Source organism: Cherax quadricarinatus, chromosome 89, assembly GCF_038502225.1.
Source record: "Cherax quadricarinatus isolate ZL_2023a chromosome 89, ASM3850222v1, whole genome shotgun sequence".
NCBI lineage: Eukaryota > Metazoa > Arthropoda > Malacostraca > Decapoda > Parastacidae > Cherax > Cherax quadricarinatus.
In genome coordinates, this window is record NC_091380.1 from 525,077 (window position 1) to 546,109 (window position 21,033).

The 21,033-nt window shown below is 44.1% G+C and overlaps 1 protein-coding gene across 1 annotated transcript in view; it reads left to right on the top strand.

Annotated features, from left to right (window-relative positions):
- Positions 1 to 19,968: 19,968 nt before the first annotated feature.
- Positions 19,969 to 21,033, top strand: part of AlkB (alpha-ketoglutarate-dependent dioxygenase AlkB) — a 33,606-nt gene continuing 32,541 nt past the window's right edge. The window contains exon 1 of the mRNA XM_070104041.1: positions 19,969 to 20,104. The gene's annotated coding sequence lies outside the window, so the exon portion shown is untranslated. The remainder of the gene's footprint in view (positions 20,105 to 21,033) is intronic.

Here is a 21,033-nt window from a genome sequence, read left to right on the forward strand (position 1 = left end):
TTTCAGCTTGTCAATAAAGTTAGGAATCCTTAACCTGTAAATAGCTTGTCAATAAAGTTAGGAATCCTTAACCTGTAAATAGCATGTCAATAAACCTAGGGATCCTTAACCTAACCTTGTCAAACCTTGTTTAAGAGAGAGAGAAAGAGAGAGAGAGAGAGAGAGAGAGAGAGAGAGAGAGAGAGAGAGAGAGAGAGAGAGAGCAATAACATTAAAGATAAGACACTGAGGTTGGCATAATGTTGCCAGGAAGGAGTGGACGACATAGTTCGCCTTCCGTATAAAATACTGTTTTACAGATCACGGAAGTAGCAGGTGGAGAAACATATATGATAAAGATAACTGAAGAGGAACGTAAATAACGGAGAGAAATAGTGAGGCGAATAGAAATTAAAAGGAATAACGATGGTGATTAGATTTATGTAAATGTGTGTATTAATAGCAGTTGCTAGTTGTCAAAGATACTTGTCGATAGGCACTTGGTCTGTTTTGTGTGTGTACTCGCCTGTGGTTGCAGGGGTTGATACATAGCTCCTGGCCCCGCCTCCTCGTTGGTCGTTACTAGGTCTATTCTCTCCCTGCTCTTACAACTTTATCTTATCTCTTCTTTTATGTGTGTACTCACCTTTATGTACTCAACTATATGTGGTTGCAGAGGTCGAGGCACAGCTCCTGGTCCCGCCTCCTCGTTGTGCGTTTCAGCATAAGTTATTAAGCTCCGGGAGGCGTCTCGAAGCTCATCCTTAAGGAATAATCTATTTTCCGAATACCTGTGATATACCTGTGGGAGGTTTCACGAGTCTTCCTGCTCCCCCAGCCAGGCTTCTCTGGTGTTGCCTGGTCAACCAGGCAACACCTGCCAGGTAGGCAACGCTCTCGCTTCACGCACTCAATGTCCGTGGTTCGATCCCCGGTACGGGTGGAAACATTGGGCGTTTCCTTACACCTGCTGTCTATGTTCACCTAGCAAGTACATAGGTGCCTGGGTGTTAGTCACCTTACATCTGCTGTTCACGTTCACCTAGCAAGTAAGTAGGTAACTGGGTGTTAGTCACCTTATATCTGCTGTCCATGTTACCTAGCAAGTAAGTAGGTAACTGGGTGTTAGTCACCTTATATCTGCTGTCCATGTTACCTAGCAAGTAAGTAGGTAACTGGGTGTTAGTCACCTTATATCTGCTGTCCATGTTACCTAGCAAGTAAGTAGGTAACTGGGTGTTAGTCACCTTATATCTGCTGTCCATATTACCTAGCAAGTAAGTAGGTAACTGGGTGTTAGTCACCTTATATCTGCTGTCCATGTTACCTAGCAAGTAAGTAGGTAACTGGGTGTTAGTCACCTTATATCTGCTGTCCATGTTACCTAGCAAGTAAGTAGGTAACTGGGTGTTAGTCACCTTATATCTGCTGTCCATGTTATCTAGCAAGTAAGTAGGTAACTGGGTGTTAGTCACCTTATATCTGCTGTCCATGTTACCTAGCAAGTAAGTAGGTAACTGGGTGTTAGTCACCTTATATCTGCTGTCCATGTTACCTAGCAAGTAAGTAGGTAACTGGGTGTTAGTCACCTTATATCTGCTGTCCATGTTACCTAGCAAGTAAGTAGGTAATTGGGTGTTAGTCACCTTATATCTGCTGTCCATGTTACCTAGCAAGTAAGTAGGTAACTGGGTGTTAGTCAACTTACACCTGCTGTCACTGCTCACCTAGTAGTAAATCCCTAGGTGTTATTGGACTGGTGTGGGTGGCATCCTGGGGGACAAGACCGAAGAGCCAACAATAGAAATAAGACAACAGTCCTACGATGAGGCACTGGCAGTCTTCAAGCTGGCACTGGACAAGCACCTAAAGTCGGTTCCTGATCAGCCGGGCTGTGGCTCGTACGTTTGCGTGCACCCAGCAGTAACAGCCTGGTTGATCAGGCTCTGATCCACCAGGAGGCCTGGTCACAGACCGAGCCGCGGGGGCGTTGACCCCCGGAACTATCTCCAGGTAAACTCCAGGGTATCCTGAGTGGCTAACCCACCGGGGTTAAAAAAATCACAATACCCTACGGTGCAGCCCAGTGGTGAGAGTCACTCCCCTCACCACTGGGTCCAGGGTTCGAGACCCGGAAGAACTACAAAAAATTTTTATTCCTCTTGGCGGTCTGCTTGCCCACACATTCATCATTCTGGTTATCTAGGTAGAGGCAGTGATCTAGCTTCCTCTTATTCCAACAATACTTCTAATACAATAAGTGTCAGGGGCCCGAGACTGTTCAACTGCCTCCCAGCATACATAAGTGGGATTACCAATAGGCCCCTGGCTGTCTTCAAGCTGGCACTGGACAAGCACCTAAAGTCGGTTCCTGATCAGCCGGGCTGTGGCTCGTACGTTGGTTTGCGTGCAGCCAGCAGTAACAGCCTGGTTGATCAGGCTCTAATCCACCAGGAGGCCTGGTCACGGACCGAGCCGCGGGGGCGTTGACCCCCGGAACTATCTCCAGGTAAACTCCAGGGTATCCTGAGTGGCTAACCCACCGGGGTTAAAAAAATCACAATACCCTACGGTGCAGCCCAGTGGTGAGAGTCACGCCCCTCACCACTGGGGTCCAGGGTTCGAGACCCGGAAGAACTACAAAAAAAAATTTATTCCTCTTGGCGGTCTGCTTGCCCACACATTCATCATTCTGGTTATCTAGGTAGAGGCAGTGATCTAGCTTCCTCTTATTCCAACAATACTTCTAATACAATAAGTGTCAGGGGCCCGAGACTGTTCAACTGCCTCCCAGCATACATAAGGGGGATTACCAATAGGCCCCTGGCTGTCTTCAAGCTGGCACTTGAAAAGCACCTAAAGTCGGTACCTGACCAGCCGGACTGTGGCTCGTACGTTGGTTTGCGTGCAGCCAACAGTAACAGCCTGGTTGATCAGGCTCTGATCCACCAGGAGGCCTGGTCACAGACCGGGCCGCGGGGGCGTTGATCCCCGGAACTCTCTCCAGGTAAACTCCAGGTAATATCTGCTGGTAGCAGGCTGAAGAGCCGCTGCTAACCACGAATGTTGATACAGTGTTCACTTAAGGGTGTCAACGCGGCCTTTGCTTTTTCTCTTATTTTATATCACATGTCATCTCGTATGCCTCACTCCAGTACGTTGTTACAACAGTGTTTTTGTGGCCGCACTGAGACTACACTCCCGCTGGTGCTCTGCTCCACTGAGATTAAAGATTATGGCCTAGTGCCAAAAGCTATCACTTCACACGGTGAGGAGTCCGGGTTCGATTCCCGGCGAAGGGGTGGAAACATCGGACGTGTTTCCTTACACCGGTTGTCTATTTTCGCCCATCAGTAAAATAGGTACCTGGGTGTTAGTGGACTGGTGTGGGTCGCATCCTGGGTGTTAGTGGACTGGTGTGGGTGGCATCCTGGGTGTTAGTGGACTGGTGTGGGTCGCATCCTGGGTGTTAGTGGACTGGTGTGGGTCACATCCTGGGTGTTAGTGGACTGGTGTGGGTCACATCCTGGGTGTTAGTGGACTGGTGTGGGTCACATCCTGGGTGTTAGTGGACTGGTGTGGGTCACATCCTGGGTGTTAGTGGACTGGTGTGGGTCACATCCTGGGTGTTAGTGGACTGGTGTGGGTCACATCCTGGGTGTTAGTGGACTGGTGTGGGTGGCATCCTGGGTGTTAGTGGACTGGTGTGGGTCGCATCCTGGGTGTTAGTGGACTGGTGTGGGTCACATCCTGGGTGTTAGTGGACTGGTGTGGGTCGCATCCTGGGTGTTAGTGGACTGGTGTGGGTCACATCCTGGGTGTTAGTGGACTGGTGTGGGTCACATCCTGGGTGTTAGTGGACTGGTGATGGTCACATCATGGGTGTTATCTGGGTGTTAGTGGACTGGTGTGCGTCACATCCTGGGTGTTAGTGGACTGGTGTGGGTCACATCCTGGGTGTTAGTGGACTGGTGTGGGTCACATCCTGGGTGTTAGTGGACTGGTGTGGGTCACATCCTGGGTGTTAGTGGACTGGTGTGGGTCACATCCTGGGTGTTAGTGGACTGGTGTGGGTCACATCCTGGGTGTTAGTGGACTGGTGTGGGTCACATCCTGGGTCTTAGTGGACTGGTGTGGGTCACATCCTGGGTGTTAGTGGACTGGTGTGGGTCACATCCTGGGTGTTAGTGGACTGGTGTGGGTCACATCCTGGGTGTTAGTGGACTGGTGTGGGTCACATCCTGGGTGTTAGTGGACTGGTGTGAGTCACATCCTGGGTGTTAGTGGACTGGTTTGGGTCGCATCCTGGGTGTTAGTGGACTGGTGTGGGTCGCATCCTGGGTGTTAGTGGACTGGTGTGGGTCACATCCTGGGTGTTCCTGGGTGTTAGTGGACTGGTGTGGGTCGCATCCTGGGTGTTAGTGGACTGGTGAGGGTCGCATCCTGGGTGTTAGTGGACTGGTGTGGGTCGCATCCTGGGTGTTAGTGGACTGGTGTGGGTCACATCCTGGGTGTTATCCTGGGTGTTAGTGGACTGGTGTGGGTCACATCCTGGGTGTTATCTTGGGTGTTAGTGGACTGGTGTGGGTCACATCCTGGGTGTTAGTGGACTGGTGTGGGTCACATCCTGGGTGTTAGTGGACTGGTGTGGGTCACATCCTGGGTGTTAGTGGACTGGTTTGGGTCGCATCCTGGGTGTTAGTGGACTGGTGTGGGTCGCATCCTGGGTGTTAGTGGACTGGTGTGGGTCACATCCTGGGTGTTAGTGGACTGGTGTGGGTCACATCCTGGGTGTTAGTGGACTTTTGTGGGTCGCATCCTGGGTGTTAGTGGACTGGTGTGGGTCACATCCTGAGTGTTAGTGGACTGGTGTGGGTCACATCCTGGGTGTTAGTGGACTGGTGTGGGTCACATCATGGGTGTTAGTGGACTGGGGTGGGTCACATCCAGGGTATTAGTGGACTGGTGTGGGTCACATCCTGGGTGTTAGTGGACTGGTGTGGGTCACATCCTGGGTGTTAGTGGACTGGTGTGGGTCACATCCTGGGTGTTAGTGGACTGGTGTGGGTCACATCCTGGGTGCTAGTGGACTGGTGTGGGTCACATCCTGGGTGTTAGTGGACTGATGTGGGTCACATCCTGGGTGTTAGTGGACTGGTGTGGGTCACATCCTGGGTGTTAGTGGACTGGTGTGGGTCACATCCTGGGTGTTCCTGGGTGTTAGTGGACTGGTGTGGGTCGCATCCTGGGTGTTAGTGGACTGGTGAGGGTCGCATCCTGGGTGTTAGTGGACTGGTGTGGGTCGCATCCTGGGTGTTAGTGGACTGGTGTGGGTCACATCCTTTGTGTTATTCTGGGTGTTAGTGGACTGGTGTGGGTCACATCCTGGGTGTTATCTTGGGTGTTAGTGGACTGGTGTGGGTCACATCCTGGGGGTTAGTGGACTGATGTGGGTCACATCCTGGGTGTTAGTGGACTGGTGTGGGTCACATCCTGGGTGTTAGTGGACTGGTGTGGGTCACATCCTGGGTGTTAGTGGACTGGTGTGGGTCACATCCAGGGTGTTAGTGGACTGGTGTGGGTCACATCCAGGGTGTTAGTGGACTGGTGTGGGTCACATCCTGGGTGTTATCTTGGGTGTTAGTGGACTGGTGTGGGTCACATCCTGGGGGTTAGTGGACTGATGTGGGTCACATCCTGGGTGTTAGTGGACTGGTGTGGGTCACATCCTGGGTGTTAGTGGACTGGTGTGGGTCACATCCAGGGTGTTAGTGGACTGGTGTGGGTCGCATCCTGGGTGTTAGTGGACTGGTGTGGGTCACATCCAGGGTGTTAGTGGACTGGTGTGGGTCACATCCTGGGTGTTAGTGGACTGGTGTGGGTCACATCCTGGGACAAACCTGACATAATTTACGGGAAATACTCAACATAACAAGTGACTTTCTATATAGTAGTATGTCACTGATGTCAGCTATGGTCTGTATACCTTGTACATGTACTTGTTATAAATAAAGGTATTATTATTATTATTATTATTAGTTATTAAGTAGTCAATGATCATTAAGACAACAGGACACCGCTAAACCACCAGTCAGAGATACTGGAATTCGTAATAAAACAGTTGGGTACCGTTTCCGTCAGTGTTTAAGGTTATATGTTTTCTGATATAAGAATGAGTGTTGTGGAAGGGACTAGGAAGGCATAATGAATAATAAGAGAGGTGGGGATGCATAGGGGAAAGAATAGTTTATGAGACAGAGAAGGGATGATGATAATGCTATACGACATAACGAAATGTGACGATATTGTATTACTGGAGAGAGAGAGAGAGAGAGAGAGAGGGTGGGACACATACAATAATAATAATAAATGGAATATACTGAGAATGGTGGAATATTGAAAGCAATAGCGACCTTGAGTAACGACCACCATCCCTCTTTATGAAATAGATGCCAGCGAACGAGGGGCAAGAGAAAACAGAGGGAGAGAGAAGCAGGAGAGATGCTGGAGGAATGAAACAAGAGAAAACAGAGGGAGAGAGAAGCAGGAGAGATGCTGGAGGAATGAAACAAGATAAAACAGAGGGAGAGAGAAGCAGGAGAGATGCTGAAGGGATAAGGCATTAGGACAAAATGAATAATAAACAGGAGGTAGGGAAGAGACGAAGCAGGGAAGAAGGACAAGGAGATTATGAATAGAGGAAATGGGAAAGATGATGAGATGAAAATCAAGGAGACAATGAATAGAGGAAATAGGAAAGAAGGAAAATCAAAGCGATAATAGACAGGAAAAACGGTGAAGAGTAGAAAATCAAAGAGAGGATAAACAGAGGAAACAAGAAGGATAGAGAGGGAAGAAAAACAAGATAAGAAATGAGAGAGAGAGAGAGAGAGAGAGAGAGAGAGAGAGAGAGAGAGAGAGAGAGAACGTAGGTACGAGGGACAAAGAAACAATTAAGAGCGGAGATAAGAGAGATAGAGCGTGAAGGAAAGAGGAACAAGTAAACTCTGGATAAAGAGGAGACAAAGCGTGCACAGGGAGTGATGAAGGTTCCGTCCTTAGAGAGAGAGAGAGAGAGAGAGAGAGAGAGAGAGAGAGAGAGAGAGAGAGAGAGAGAGAACGAAAGACTGATAATATATATATATATATATACTATATATATATATAGAGAGAGAGAGAGAGAGAGAGAGAGAGAGAGAGAGAGAGAGAGAGAGAGAGAGAGAGAGAGAGAGAGAATTACTCTGAAAACATCCCATAACAATTACATTTGTAAAAGTAATCCCTGTTGTATTTATTTCAACTATAACAATGTTTTCTTTTTTGTTTTTTTGGTGGTTAAAGCAATTGTTTAAGTTAGGTTGGTGCCTCTCTCTCTCTCTCTCTCTCTCTATTTCCCTGCTTCATTGGTAATTGCTTCTGGTTTTGCATCGTTTAAGACCTTTTTTTTTTTTGTACCTCCATTTCCCTTTCGTTCAATTATTAATTTTGTTTAATATGTTGGCTAATTGGTTATTTCAGATCCGCCTATTTCTCTATTCCCTTTATTCCTGTTTTATCAGCACTTGCTGCCTCCTTCCTTGCGTTATCTCTCTCTCTCTCTGCCGAGTAACAATATTTTATGTCTGACGTTTATTTATGTATATTTATATATTATATATGTATATTTATAGATTTATATATTTATGTATATTTATGTATATTTATTTATGTATAAAAACCCAGCTGATCAATTAATGGTATATGATAACTTGATAAATAAGACATCTGGCTACTTTTATTATGAATAACTATGACTAACTAAAGTATAATAAACACCTGTTAATAATCAATAATAACCAGTATGGAGGCACAAACTCAGAATAATAACTGATCTGTATATTTCGAACCACTTTTGGGATCTGCTGAAGAGGACCCCAGAAGGGGGTCGAAATATACACATCAATTAACATCCCGAGCTTCTGTCTCGATGTGGGTTAGTAAGTTTGTTCAGGTATACACAAATACACTTACATTATCATACATAGCAGTATATGTGTAGTGAACCTATACATATGTATTGAGAATACATAACTGCGATAAAGATACCTAGGTGCTGGACACCAGACCCATCTATCAGCCACTCCTGATCGACTTTCAAACTAGCAAGGCTAGTGTAACCACCTTGAGGAAGCTCCTGAGTCTTACTGGCTTATAAAGGTCCCTTTTCTGTTAATTTTACTGACCAAAATTTAACATTGGTTTCCATTTGATAAATTAGGATTAGTTTTGCTGGAAATGGAGTTTCATACTAGTGTTAATTAATTAATAATATTAATAATATTTCTACAATTACACGATATAACTTATACAGACCATAGCTGACAACAATGACATGCTATACAGAAATGGTTGTGCAGAGCATTTCCCGCAACTTAGGTTAATTTTGTCCCCAGGATTGCTGCACTCTAACAGCACCTTTCAAGGCAGGTGAAATTGCTGACCTAGAAAATGTACAGAGAACCTTCACGGCGCGCATAACGGAGATAAAACACCTCAATTACTGGGAGCGCTTGAGGTTCCTAAACCTGTATTCCCTGGAACGCAGGAGGGAGAGATACATGATTATATACACCTGGAAAATCCTAGAGGGACTAGTACCGAACTTGCACACGAAAATCACTCACTACGAAAGCAAAAGACTTGGCAGACGATGCACCATCCCCCCAATGAAAAGCAGGGGTGTCACTAGCACGTTAAGAGACCATACAATAAGTGTCAGGGGCCCGAGACTGTTCAACTGCCTCCCAGCATACATAAGGGGGATTACCAACAGACCCCTGGCAGTCTTCAAGCTGGCACTGGACAAGCACCTAAAGTCGGTTCCTGACCAGTCGGGCTGTGGCTCGTACGTTGGTTTGCGTGCAGCCAGCAGCAACAGCCTGGTTGATCAGGTTCTGATCCACCAGGAGGCCTGGTCACAGACCGGGCCGCGGGGGCGTTGACCCCCGGAACTCTCTGCAGGTAAACTCCAGGTAAACACACCAGTCGGCTAACACCCGGGTACCTATTTACTGTTAGGTGAACAGGAACAGCAGGTATCTTAAGGAGGGTTAACACGAAAGTCGGTGCCAATAACTTTTTCCATTGGGGTCCCGCAATGCGACCCACACCAGTTACACGTTACCTATGAACAGGACAACAGGTAAGGAAACGCGTGATAAATTAAGCGAGAGCTTCTTATGAGTACCTGTACCTAAATATATTTACCTGCTTACTTAGGTAGTGTGGTGGGTGAGTAGTGGCAGCGAGCATGACTGCATCAAGGATCAGTAGGGTGGTCCATGGCCTGGTAGGCAACGCTCTAGCCTCACACTGTCCGTGGTTACTAGGCGTGTTTCCTTACACCTACTGTCCCTGTTCACCTAGCAGTAAATAGATACGTGGGTGTCAGTGGACCGATGTGGGTGGCATCCTGGGGGACAAGATTTAAGGACCACAGTGGATGTAAGACAGACAGTCCCTCGATGACACACTTTCTTGGGTTATCCTGGGTGCCTAACCCTCGTTATCCTTGGTCAGTCAATGGTCAAGCTTTAAGTACATGTTATTATACAGCACTTAATGAGTGGAACAAACTACCCAAACTTGTCAAAGCCTGCCACAGCATGAGCCAGTTCAAGAAGAGAGCCAAGAGGTATCTAATGAATGTGACTACAGAAAGAGAAGAGTGATTTCTTGTATATCCAATATACATGTAATCTGATCCTTACATATTAATGAACATAGCTGAATTTACCTTATCTATAGTATATGTTCTCTTACTGTAACTACTTCCCATACAGTTAAATTACTAACCTGCTTTAACTGAAAGGTTTAAACAGTTATAAGGACCCCAATGGAAATAAGTCACTGACTTTTTTTTGGGGTTATCCTGGTGGGTAATCTACACATATAATGTTATGTATGATAATCTATGTAACTGTATTTATGTGTATCTGTACCTGAATGACCCCTCAAGGAAGGTTCCTTGATGTTGGTGAGGGGCTCTTGATTTAGGGAATTGGATCTGTGCTCCAGTTCCCCGAATTAAGCCTGAATGCCTTCCACATCCCCCCCCCCCAGGCGCTGTATAATCCTCCGGGTTTAGCGCTTTCCCCTTGATTATAATAATAAATGTACCTGAATGAAAACTTACTTAAAATCCCAGACAAAATCTTATCTCTCTTAAGGTTTACAGAACCGTTATACATGACCTAGCCAAAATGAATATTGGTGGTAGGCTACTCTGCTGGGTAATAGGATACCTGTCAGAGTATCCTCTCTCCTTTACCAAGGCTACCAAATGTCCCTAAGTACACCGCAGGGAGGAGTTCTCAGTCCCATGGTATTTAATATTCTGATTAATGCTCTCCTAAATGCTCTACCTGCCTCACCTACACATAGCTATAAGCTATGCTGATGATATCATGATGCATACAACAGGGCATAAGAAGATGAATACCATTCTTAATGAAGTTCAAGCAATTTGTAATCGACTAGGCCTCATAACATCTTCCTCTATAACAAAGATATTAACAAGCAAACGACATCCCCCACCCATCTATTTGCAGGGTGAAAACGTTGTTAGGTAAGACACATATGCAACAGTTAGGTATCTTTATTATGAAACGTTTCGCCTACACAGTAGGCTTCTTCAGTCAAGTACAGAAAAGTTGATAGAAGCAGAAGATACTTGAAGACGATGTAATCAGTCCATCACCCTTAAAGTTTTGAGGTGGTCAGTCCCTCAGTCTGGAGAAGAGCATTGTTCCGTTGTCTGAAACAATATGAAGCCTACTGTGTAGGCGAAACGTTTCATAATAAAGATACCTAACTGTTGCATATGTGTCTTACCTAACAACCTGTCGGTATTTTATACCATTTTTAATGTCCAATCTGTCAGACACTGCAACACAAGGGTATCTTGGTACAGACCTGCAATCAACTTCGACAACTTCCACTAGTGAGAGGGGCTGGATTTGAGAGGGACCTCTCAACATCTGAGTTCTTACCTCTCCTACGTCTCACCTCTTGTCGCTATAAATAGCTCCATCGTGTCACTTCTTCTCCATATTGTTTCATACTATGGAACAATGCTCTTCTCCAGACTGAGGGACTGACCACCTCAAAACTTTAAGGGTGATGGACTGATTACATCGTCTTCAAGTATCTTCTGCTTCTATCAACTTTCTGTACTTGACTGAAGAAGCCTACTGTGTAGGCGAAACGTTTCATAATAAAGATACCTAACTGTTGCATATGTGTCTTACCTAACAACCTGTCGGTATTTTATACCATTTTTAATGTCCAGGGTGAAAACATTAGCTACGTTAAAACTTACAGATATCTTGGTGTAGATGTACCCTTTAACAAATCCACTATACCACAACTAAATAAATGCAAAGATAGGCTAAATGCTCTCAAAGTTGTTGTTGGCTACAACCCCAACTATGGTGCTAATGTTGCTGGCTACAACCCCAACTATGGTGCTAATGTTGCTGGCTACAACCCCAACTATGGTGCTAATGTTGCTGGCTACAACCCCAACTAAGGTGCTAATGTTGCTGGCTACAACCCCAACTATGGTGCTAATGTTGCTGGCTACAACCCCAACTATGGTGCTAATGTTGCTGGCTACAACCCCAACTATGGTGCTAATGTTGCTGGCTACAACCCCAACTATGGTGCTAATGTTGCTGGCTACAACCCCAACTATGGTAATAATGTGAGAATCGTGTGAATGATTTACATAGCCTATGTTAAGTCCTTAATTGATTATGCTGATCCCATGTTGATATTAGCTAGAGAAAGTTCTCTCCGACCCTTGGAATTAATGCAAAATGAAGCTCTCAGAATTATTCTTCGTTGTCCCAAATCTACAAAGGTTCTTAATATGAGGAAGGAGCTAGGTATTTCTAGTATCAATGGTAGGATTGTTGACATTAACACTGTACTCGGTATTAGAATGTTAAGAAATGAACCAGACACTGTCACAATGAATCTTACTAAATGTCTAGAAAGCATCTTATCTCCCTGATACACCCTGTCTACTAACTACACGAATACCACCTGGTGGTTCACACACTCACTGACTCATTTGACCATAAACAGAAATATTAATCTCAATCTTAAAATAATGAATCCTGTGATACTCCAATACTGAAACTATGTACTGTGCCAAAACAAAAGCATTCACATTGCTAAACTCACAAACTAGTATTTAGTCACTTAGCCATAATACCAACTTACCTCATAATTTGTAATATTTTACAATTAAGAATAAAACTAAGTCTGCCCGAAATGCCTAGCCATGCTAGGTGTTCTAGTGGTACACTCTGTAATGCCTAGCCATGCTAGGTGTTCTAGTGGTACACTTTGTAATGCCTAGCCATGCTAGGTGTTCTAGTGGTACACTCTGTAATGCCTAGCCATGCTAGGTGTTCTAGTGGTACACTTTGTAATGCCTAGCCATGCTAGGTGTTCTAGTGGTACACTCTGTAATGCCTAGCCATGCTAGGTGTTCTAGTGGTACACTTTGTAATGCCTAGCCATGCTAGGTGTTCTAGTGGTACACTCTGTAATGCCTAGCCATGCTAGGTGTTCTAGTGGTACACTTTGTAATTTATACCAAGGTTTATACCATACCTGAATAAACTAACAAGTTGTCTGAAAATCTGCTAAACGAGCAAGTGATATAATATATAAATTTAGGGAGCTAACTACTGATTAATAGGTTAGTTTTTGGTGAAAAAAAACGCTTACCATGTGTATATAAATATATAAATCTCACCAACAGAAATAATATATATCTTTTTTTTTTATTAGGGGTCCACCTCTGGTGTAAACTGTGGGACCCACAACCTCGGAGAAGTGGAACATAAGAACATAAGAATGGAGGAACACTGCAGAAGGCCTACTGGCCCATATGAGGCAGGTCCTTATCAAAACGACTACTACCTAAAGCTTCCCTGGAAATAACTCCCGTACCCAATGACACCAATCAAACCCAGCCCCTCCCACTCATATATTTGTCCAGTCTCTTCTTAAAGCTACCCAAGGTCCTAGCCTCTATCACCCCACTGGGAAGACTGTTCCACGCATCTACAACTCTGTTTGAAAACCAGTGCTTACCTATGTCTTTTCTAAATCTAAATTTATCATAAGTGGATAAAAAGGTTTTCAAGAAAGAATATTTGGATTTCTTCCTGAAGCTGTTTGAATATTCCACTTGCTACATCTTTTCATTCTTTTTTACCAATAGTTATATTTATCTCATAATTTGTAATATTTTAAATTTAAGAAGTAACCTTAGTCTGCCCGAAATGCCTAGCCATGCTAGGTGTTCTAGTGGTACACTCTGTAATGCCATTTTAATGTTCAATGCCTAGCCATGCTAGGTGTTCTAGTGGTACACTGTAATGCCTAGCCATGCTAGGTGTTCTAGTGGTACACTCTGTAATGCCTAGCCATGCTAGGTCTGACTTTTTTGGGTTATCCTAGGTTCTCTACACATATGCTGCTATGTATGATAATTCTATGTAACTGTATTTGTGTATACCTGAATAAACTTACTTACTTACTTACTTAGTGGTACACTCTGTAATGCCTAGCCATGCTAGGTGTTCTAGTGGTACACTCTGTAATGCCTAGCCATGCTAGGTGTTCTAGTGGTACACTCTGTAATGCCTAGCCATGCTAGGTGTTCTAGTGGTACACTCTATAATGCCTAGCCATGCTAGGTGTTCTAGTGGTACAATCTGTAATGCCTAGCCATGCTAGGTGTTCTAGTGGTACACTCTGTAATGCCTAGCCATGCTAGGTGTTCTAGTGGTACACTCTGTAATACCTAGCCATGCTAGGTGTTCTAGTGGTACACTCTGTAATGCCTAGCCATGCTAGGTGTTCTAGTGGTACACTCTGTCATGCCTAGCCATGCTAGGTGTTCTAGTGGTACACTCTGTAATATCTAGCCATGCTAGGTGTTCTAGTGGTACACTCTGTAATCATTATTTTACTACATGTAAACCACACAATAACCAAATTCTGTAAACTCAGCATTGTAATCCTTATATTATTATTATAATCAAGGGGGAAGCGCTAAACCCAGAGGATTATACAGCGCCTGGGGGGGGGGATGTGGAAGGCATTCAGGCTTAATTCGGGGAACTGGAGCACAGATCCAATTCCCTAAATCAAGAGCCCTTCACCAACATAAAGGAACCTTCCTTGAGGGGTGTTGTAATCCTTATAGAGAATAAACTTGGAATTGAATTGAATTGAATTTTATAATAGTTATACTGTTGGAATAAAAGTCGTTTTCTTTGTATACTTTCATGGGTAAACTTTAATAAAATCAAATAACGCTCATATTGAAACTGAAAGCTATTAAAACTTTGGGGCCCGGTCCCTGGACCCACTATGTACCTCTGTAATCTGTAAATACCTTTGTAAGTTGTCATGACTGTGACCATATCTACCTGGTGTTCATTACCTCTGTAACTTGCTCAGCTATCAAAACTTTGGGGCCCAGTCCCTGGACCCACTATGTACCTCTGTAATCTTTTGACAGGATGGGTATGGGGTACATAATAAACATATTAAACTAACTCTGTAAAGATTACAATGGGTGGTTTATATATAAACCAACAATTACACAGAAGACAACTAGCAAGCCTAGATATTTCGACCAGACTAATAATAATTCTTACTCTATAAGATAAGAAGATTTCGTTCGGATTTTTAACCCCGGAGGGTTAGCCACCCAGGATAACCCAAGAAAGTCAGTGCGTCATCGAGGACTGTCTAACTTATTTCCATTGGGGTCCTTAATCTTGTCCCCCAGGATGCGACCCACACCAGTCGACTAACACCCAGGTACCTATTTGCTGCTAGGTGAACAGGACAACAGGTGTAAGGAAACGTGTCGAATGTTTCCACCCGCCGGGAATCGAACCCGGGCCCTCCGTGTGTGAAGCGGGAGCTTTAGCCACCAGGCCACCGGGCCACCCAATACCTAGCCATGATAGGTGTTCTAGTGGTACACTCGGTATTATTATTTTACTACATGTAAACCACACAATAACCAAATTCTGTAAACTCAGCATTGTAATCCTTATATTATTATTATAATCAAGGGGGAAGCGCTAAACCCGGAGGATTATACAGCGCCTGGGGGGGGGATGTGGAAGGCATTCAGGCTTAATTCGGGGAACTGGAGCACAGATCCATTTCCCTAAATCAAGAGCCCTTCACCAACATAAAGGAACCTTCCTTGAGGGGTGTTGTAATCCTTATAGAAAATAAACTTTGAATTGAATTGAATTGAATTTTATAATAGTTATACTGTTGGAATAAAAGTCGTTTTCTTTGTATACTTTCATGGGTAAACTTTAATAAAATCAAATAGCGCTCATATTGAAACTGAAAGCTATTAAAACTTTGGGGCCCGGTCCCTGGACCCACTATGTACCTCTGTAATCTGTAAATACCTTTGTAAGTTGTCATGACTGTGACCATATCTACCTGGTGTTCATTACCTCTGTAACTTACTCAGCTATCAAAACTTTGGGGCCCAGTCCCTGGACCCACTATGTACCTCTGTAATCTTTTGACAGGATGGGTATGGGGTACATAATAAACATATTAAACTAACTCTGTAAAGATTACAATGGGTGGTTTATATATAAACCAACAATTACACAGAAGATAACTAGCAAGCCTAGACATTTCGACCAGACTAATAATAATTCTTACTCTATATTACAAATTACATTAGATAAGTTACATAGATAAGTTTATGAAGCAGGTAAGTTTATTTAAGAACAGGTACATATGAATATAATTACACAAATGATCAAACACAATAACATGTGTAAATTACCCCCAGGATAACCCAAAAAAGTCAGACAGTGACTTATTCCCATTAAGGTCCCTGTGATACACAAGTTTTGGATGAGTAAAACTGTCTTATTATGTGGTTATAATTATAATCCTAATTTTTAAATGGGTGGAGGGGTAAGCCAGCGGAAGGCCTTTGTCAGTTAACCTAAAGCTCCAGCTGTGGGTCATCATATAACTAAGACCTGAGGCAGGAAACACCTGACAAACCTTACCTACCTAGTTTAACCCAAAAAAGTCTCAGACTTATTACCATCGGAGTCCCCGTATTATCTATCTATTATCTACCTAAGGATTATAATGGAAATAAAGTCGTTTGGATTTTGTTTTGGGTTATCTTGGGTAATTTACACATGTTACTTATGTATGATAATTTGTATAACTGTATTTATGTATACCTGTACCTAAATAAACTTACTTGTCTGGTTGGCAACGCTCTCGCCTCAGTGTCCGTGGTTCGATCCCCGGCACGGGTTGAAAATTTTTATCCATGTTTCCTTACTGTTGTGCATATTCACCTAGTAGGTACCTGAGTGTTAGTGGACTGGTGTGGGTGGCATCCTGGGGGGACAAGAATAAAGGACAACAATTGAAATAAGAGACGGTCCTTGATGACGGACTGACTTCCCCGGTGGCTAACTCTCGGGGTTAAAAATCCCAACAAAATCTTATCTTACCTCTCAAACTTTTCCACTTTTCTCTTCACTGAACTCAAGAAGCCATTGGCTGGCGAAACGTGTCCAGAATATTCTCAAAACGTCGCACCAAGTCATAAAAACATCCAACACCGTCCACATGTCCGCGCCGCCCACTTATTTACCCAAAAATCTTGATAAATCCCATTAATAATGACATCAATTATACATGATAGTGAGGACAAGACATTTAACTACACACCAGGTTAATATAGCACCATAACTACGCCATTAAATACATTATTTTCTTACTTTTTAGAAAGTGAGAAAATGTCGTCCCTCGTCCGGCCTCTCCGTCTCTCCCGCCAAAATTGTAACTTAAACGACCTAAAACTTTTTGATTCGATCTCAAAAATATTTCTTATTTTGGGATAAATTTATATAATTGTGGGGCTTATATAAGCCAAATTTTGGCGAATATGCAGCAGTTTTATTAAGATTGATGGACTGAACTCATCAATCCCTATGGAAATCAAAGACCACAATGGAAATCAAGGACCACAATGGGCACAAACCACTCTTGATTTTTTTGGGTCATCCTGGAGGGTAATTTACACTATGTATGATAATAGTACTTGTATCTGTACATAAATTAAGTTGCTTACTTGCTGACTTACCTGGATACTTACTTGCTTGCCTAGTTTAAGTTTAGTTTAATATGTTTATTATGCACCCCATACCCATCCTGTGGGCGGTAGTCAAAAGATTACAGAGGTACATAATGGGTCCAGGGACTGGACTCCAAAGTTTTGATAGCTGAGCAAGTTACAGAGGTAATGAATTCACAATTTACAAAGGTAATGAACTCACAATTTACAAAGGTAATGAACTCACAAGTTACAAAGGTAATGAATACTGTAAGAATGGTTACTTACGTTTATACATGGCTGCAATCATGAACAAATTTTAGAGTAATGAGCAATTCACACTTCCACACCCGGTCACAACTGTAGTGAGTTATTGGTGCAAATGTTGATTGTTGAGTCTCTCTCTCTCTCTCACACACACACACACATACAAATTCATACACACACACACATAATCACACACACACACACACACACACACACACACACACACACACACACACACACACACACACACACACACACACACACACACACACACACACATACACAAACTCATACACACACACGCACACACACTCATACACACACACACACACACTCATACACACACACTCATACTCACACACACACACACACTGAAACCAGTGGGACTCCAAGAAATCAGAACAGGGGGGCACACCAGCAAGTGCTGGATGAGGTACATATAACCAAGGAGGAGGTGAAGAAGCTGCTATGCGAACTTGACACCTCAAAGGCGGTGGGACCAGACAACATCTCTCCATGGGTCCTTAAAGAGGGAGCAGAGATATTGTGTGAGCCATTAACAAAGATCTTCAACACATCATTTGAAACTGGGCAACTCCCTGAGGTATGGAAAATGGCAAATGTAGTCCCAATTTTTAAAAAGGGAGACAGACATGAGGCACTAAACTACAGACCTGTATCACTAACGTGTATAGTATGCAAGGTCATGGAGAAGATCATCAGGAGGAGAGTGGTGGGGCACCTGGAAAGAAACAAGTGTATAATTGACAACCAGCACGGTTTCAGGGAAGGAAAATCCTGTGTCACAAACCTACTAGAGTTTTATGACAAGGTGACAGAAGTAAGACAAGAGAGAGAGGGGTGGATCGACTGCGTATTTTTGGACTGCAAGAAGGCCTTCGACACAGTTCCTCACAAGAGGTTACTGCAAAAGCTAGAGGACCAGGCACACATAACAGGAAAGGCACTGCAATGGATCAGAGAATATCTGACAGGGAGGCAACAACGAGTCATGGTACGCGACGAGGTGTCAGAGTGGGCGCCTGTGACAAGCGGGGTTCCACAGGGGTCAGTCCTAGGACCTGTGCTGTTCTTGGTGTACGTGAACGACATAACGGAAGGGATAGACTCAGAAGTGTCCTTGTTTGCAGACGATGTAAAGTTAATGAGAAGAATCGAATTGGACGAGGATCAGGCAGGACTACAAAGAGACCTGGACAGGCTACAAGCCTGGTCCAGCAACTGGCTCCTTGAATTTAACCCTGCCAAATGCAAAGTCATGAAGATTGGGGAAGGGCAAAGAAGACCGCAGACACAATATAGTTTAGATGGCCAAAGACTGCAAACCTTACTCAAGGAAAAAGATCTGGGGGGTGAGTATAACACCGAGCATATCTCCTGAGGCGCACATCAATCAGATAACTGCTGCAGCATACGGGCGCCTGGCAAACCTACGGATAGCGTTCCGATACCTCAGTAAGGATTCGTTTAAGACTCTGTATACCATTTACGTCAGGCCCATACTGGAGTATGCAGCACCAGTTTGGAATCCACACCTAGTCAAGCACGTCAAGAAATTAGAGAAAGTGCAAAGGTTTGCAACAAGACTAATCCCAGAGCTACGGGGATTGTCCTATGAAGAAAGGTTGAGGGAAATCGGCCTGACGACACTGGAGGCCAGGAGGGTCAGGGGAGACATGATAACGACATATAAAATACTGCGCGGAATAGACGAGGTGGACAAAGATGGGATGTTCCAGAGATGGGACACAGACACAAGAGGTCACAATTGGAAGTTGAAGACTCAGATGAATCAAAGGGATGTTAGGAAGTATTTCTTCAGTCATAGAGTAGTCAGGCCGTGGAATAGCCTAGAAAGTGATGTGGTGGAGGCAGGAACCATACATAGTTTTAAGGCGAGGTATGATAGAGCTCATGGAGCAGGGAGAGAGAGGACCTAGTAGCAATCAGCGAAGAGGCGGGGCCAGGAGCTGTGAATCGACCCCTGCAACCACAAATAGGTGAGTACAAATAGGTGAGTACACACACTCACACACTCATACACATACACACAAACACACACACAAACATGCTTGCCTAATATCTTACATGCATTCTAACTTACTTAGTTACTAACTTGCTTACTTACTTATTAAAAAATGAAAAAGGAGCAATTATGTGTTCACATATTATATTAGAAATAAATTTCCCTCTCAAAATTTTGGGTAGAGGGAGAAAATGAGTACAAAATCTGGGTTAGTGACCGGCTCAAACTTAAACAAGAAGGATTAACCTCCATAAGTGATAATAAATACAGGTTCTCTACACATATGCTGCTATGTATAATAATCTATGTAACTGTATACCTGTATACCTATGTATACCTGTATAAACTTACTAACTTATTGTATTTATCATCATTGTTATGGAGGTTAATGCTTGTTAAGTTTGAGCCGGTCACTAACCCAGACTTTGTACTCAATTTCTCCCTTTACCCATAATTTTGAGAGGGAAATTTATTTCTAATATAATATATGAACACAAAATTGCTCCTTTTACACTTATATGTCAAAATCCAGCGGATATTTTACTCCAGGAGAGCTGAAAATTATGTCAAGTTCAGCTCTGCAGGAAGTTGCCCTTAAACAAAACAAAGCTCAGGTGAGCTGAGCCACAATTAATAATAATAATAATAATCTTTATTTACTACCAGTAAATAATTCAACTTATACAGACCATAGCTGACATCAATGACATATTACTATATAGAAAGTCACTTGTTATGCTGAGCATTTCCCGTTAATTAGGTCAGTTTTGTCCCAGGATGTGACCCACACCAGTCCACTAACACCCAGGATGTGACCCACACCAGTCCACTAACACCCAGGATGTGACCCACACCAGTCCACTAACACCCAGGATGTGACCCACACCAGTCCACTAACACCCAGGATGTGACCCACACCAGTCCACTAACACCCAGGATGTGACCCACACCAGTCCACTAACACCCAGGATGTGACCCACACCAGTCCACTAACACCCAGGATGTGACCCACACCAGTCCACTAACACCCAGGATGTGACCCACACCAGTCCACTAACACCCAGGATGTGACCCACACCAGTCCACTAACACCCAGGATGTGACCCACACCAGTCCACTAACACCCAGGATGTGACCCACACCAGTCCACTAACACCCAGGATGTGACCCACACCAGTCCACTAACACCCAGGATGTGACCCACACCAGTCCACTAACACCCAGGATGTGACCCACACCAGTCCACTAACACCCAGGATGTGACCCACACCAGTCCACTAACACCCAGGATGTGACCCACACCAGTCCTCTAACACCCAGGATGTGACCCACACCAGTCCACTAACACCTAGGATGTGACCCACACCAGTCCACTAACACCCAGGATGTGACCCACACCAGTCCACCAACACCCAGGATGTGACCCACACCAGTCCACTAACACCCAGGATGTGACCCACACCAGTCCACTAACACCCAGGATGTGACCCACACCAGTCCTCTAACACCCAGGATGTGACCCACACCAGTCCACTAACACCCA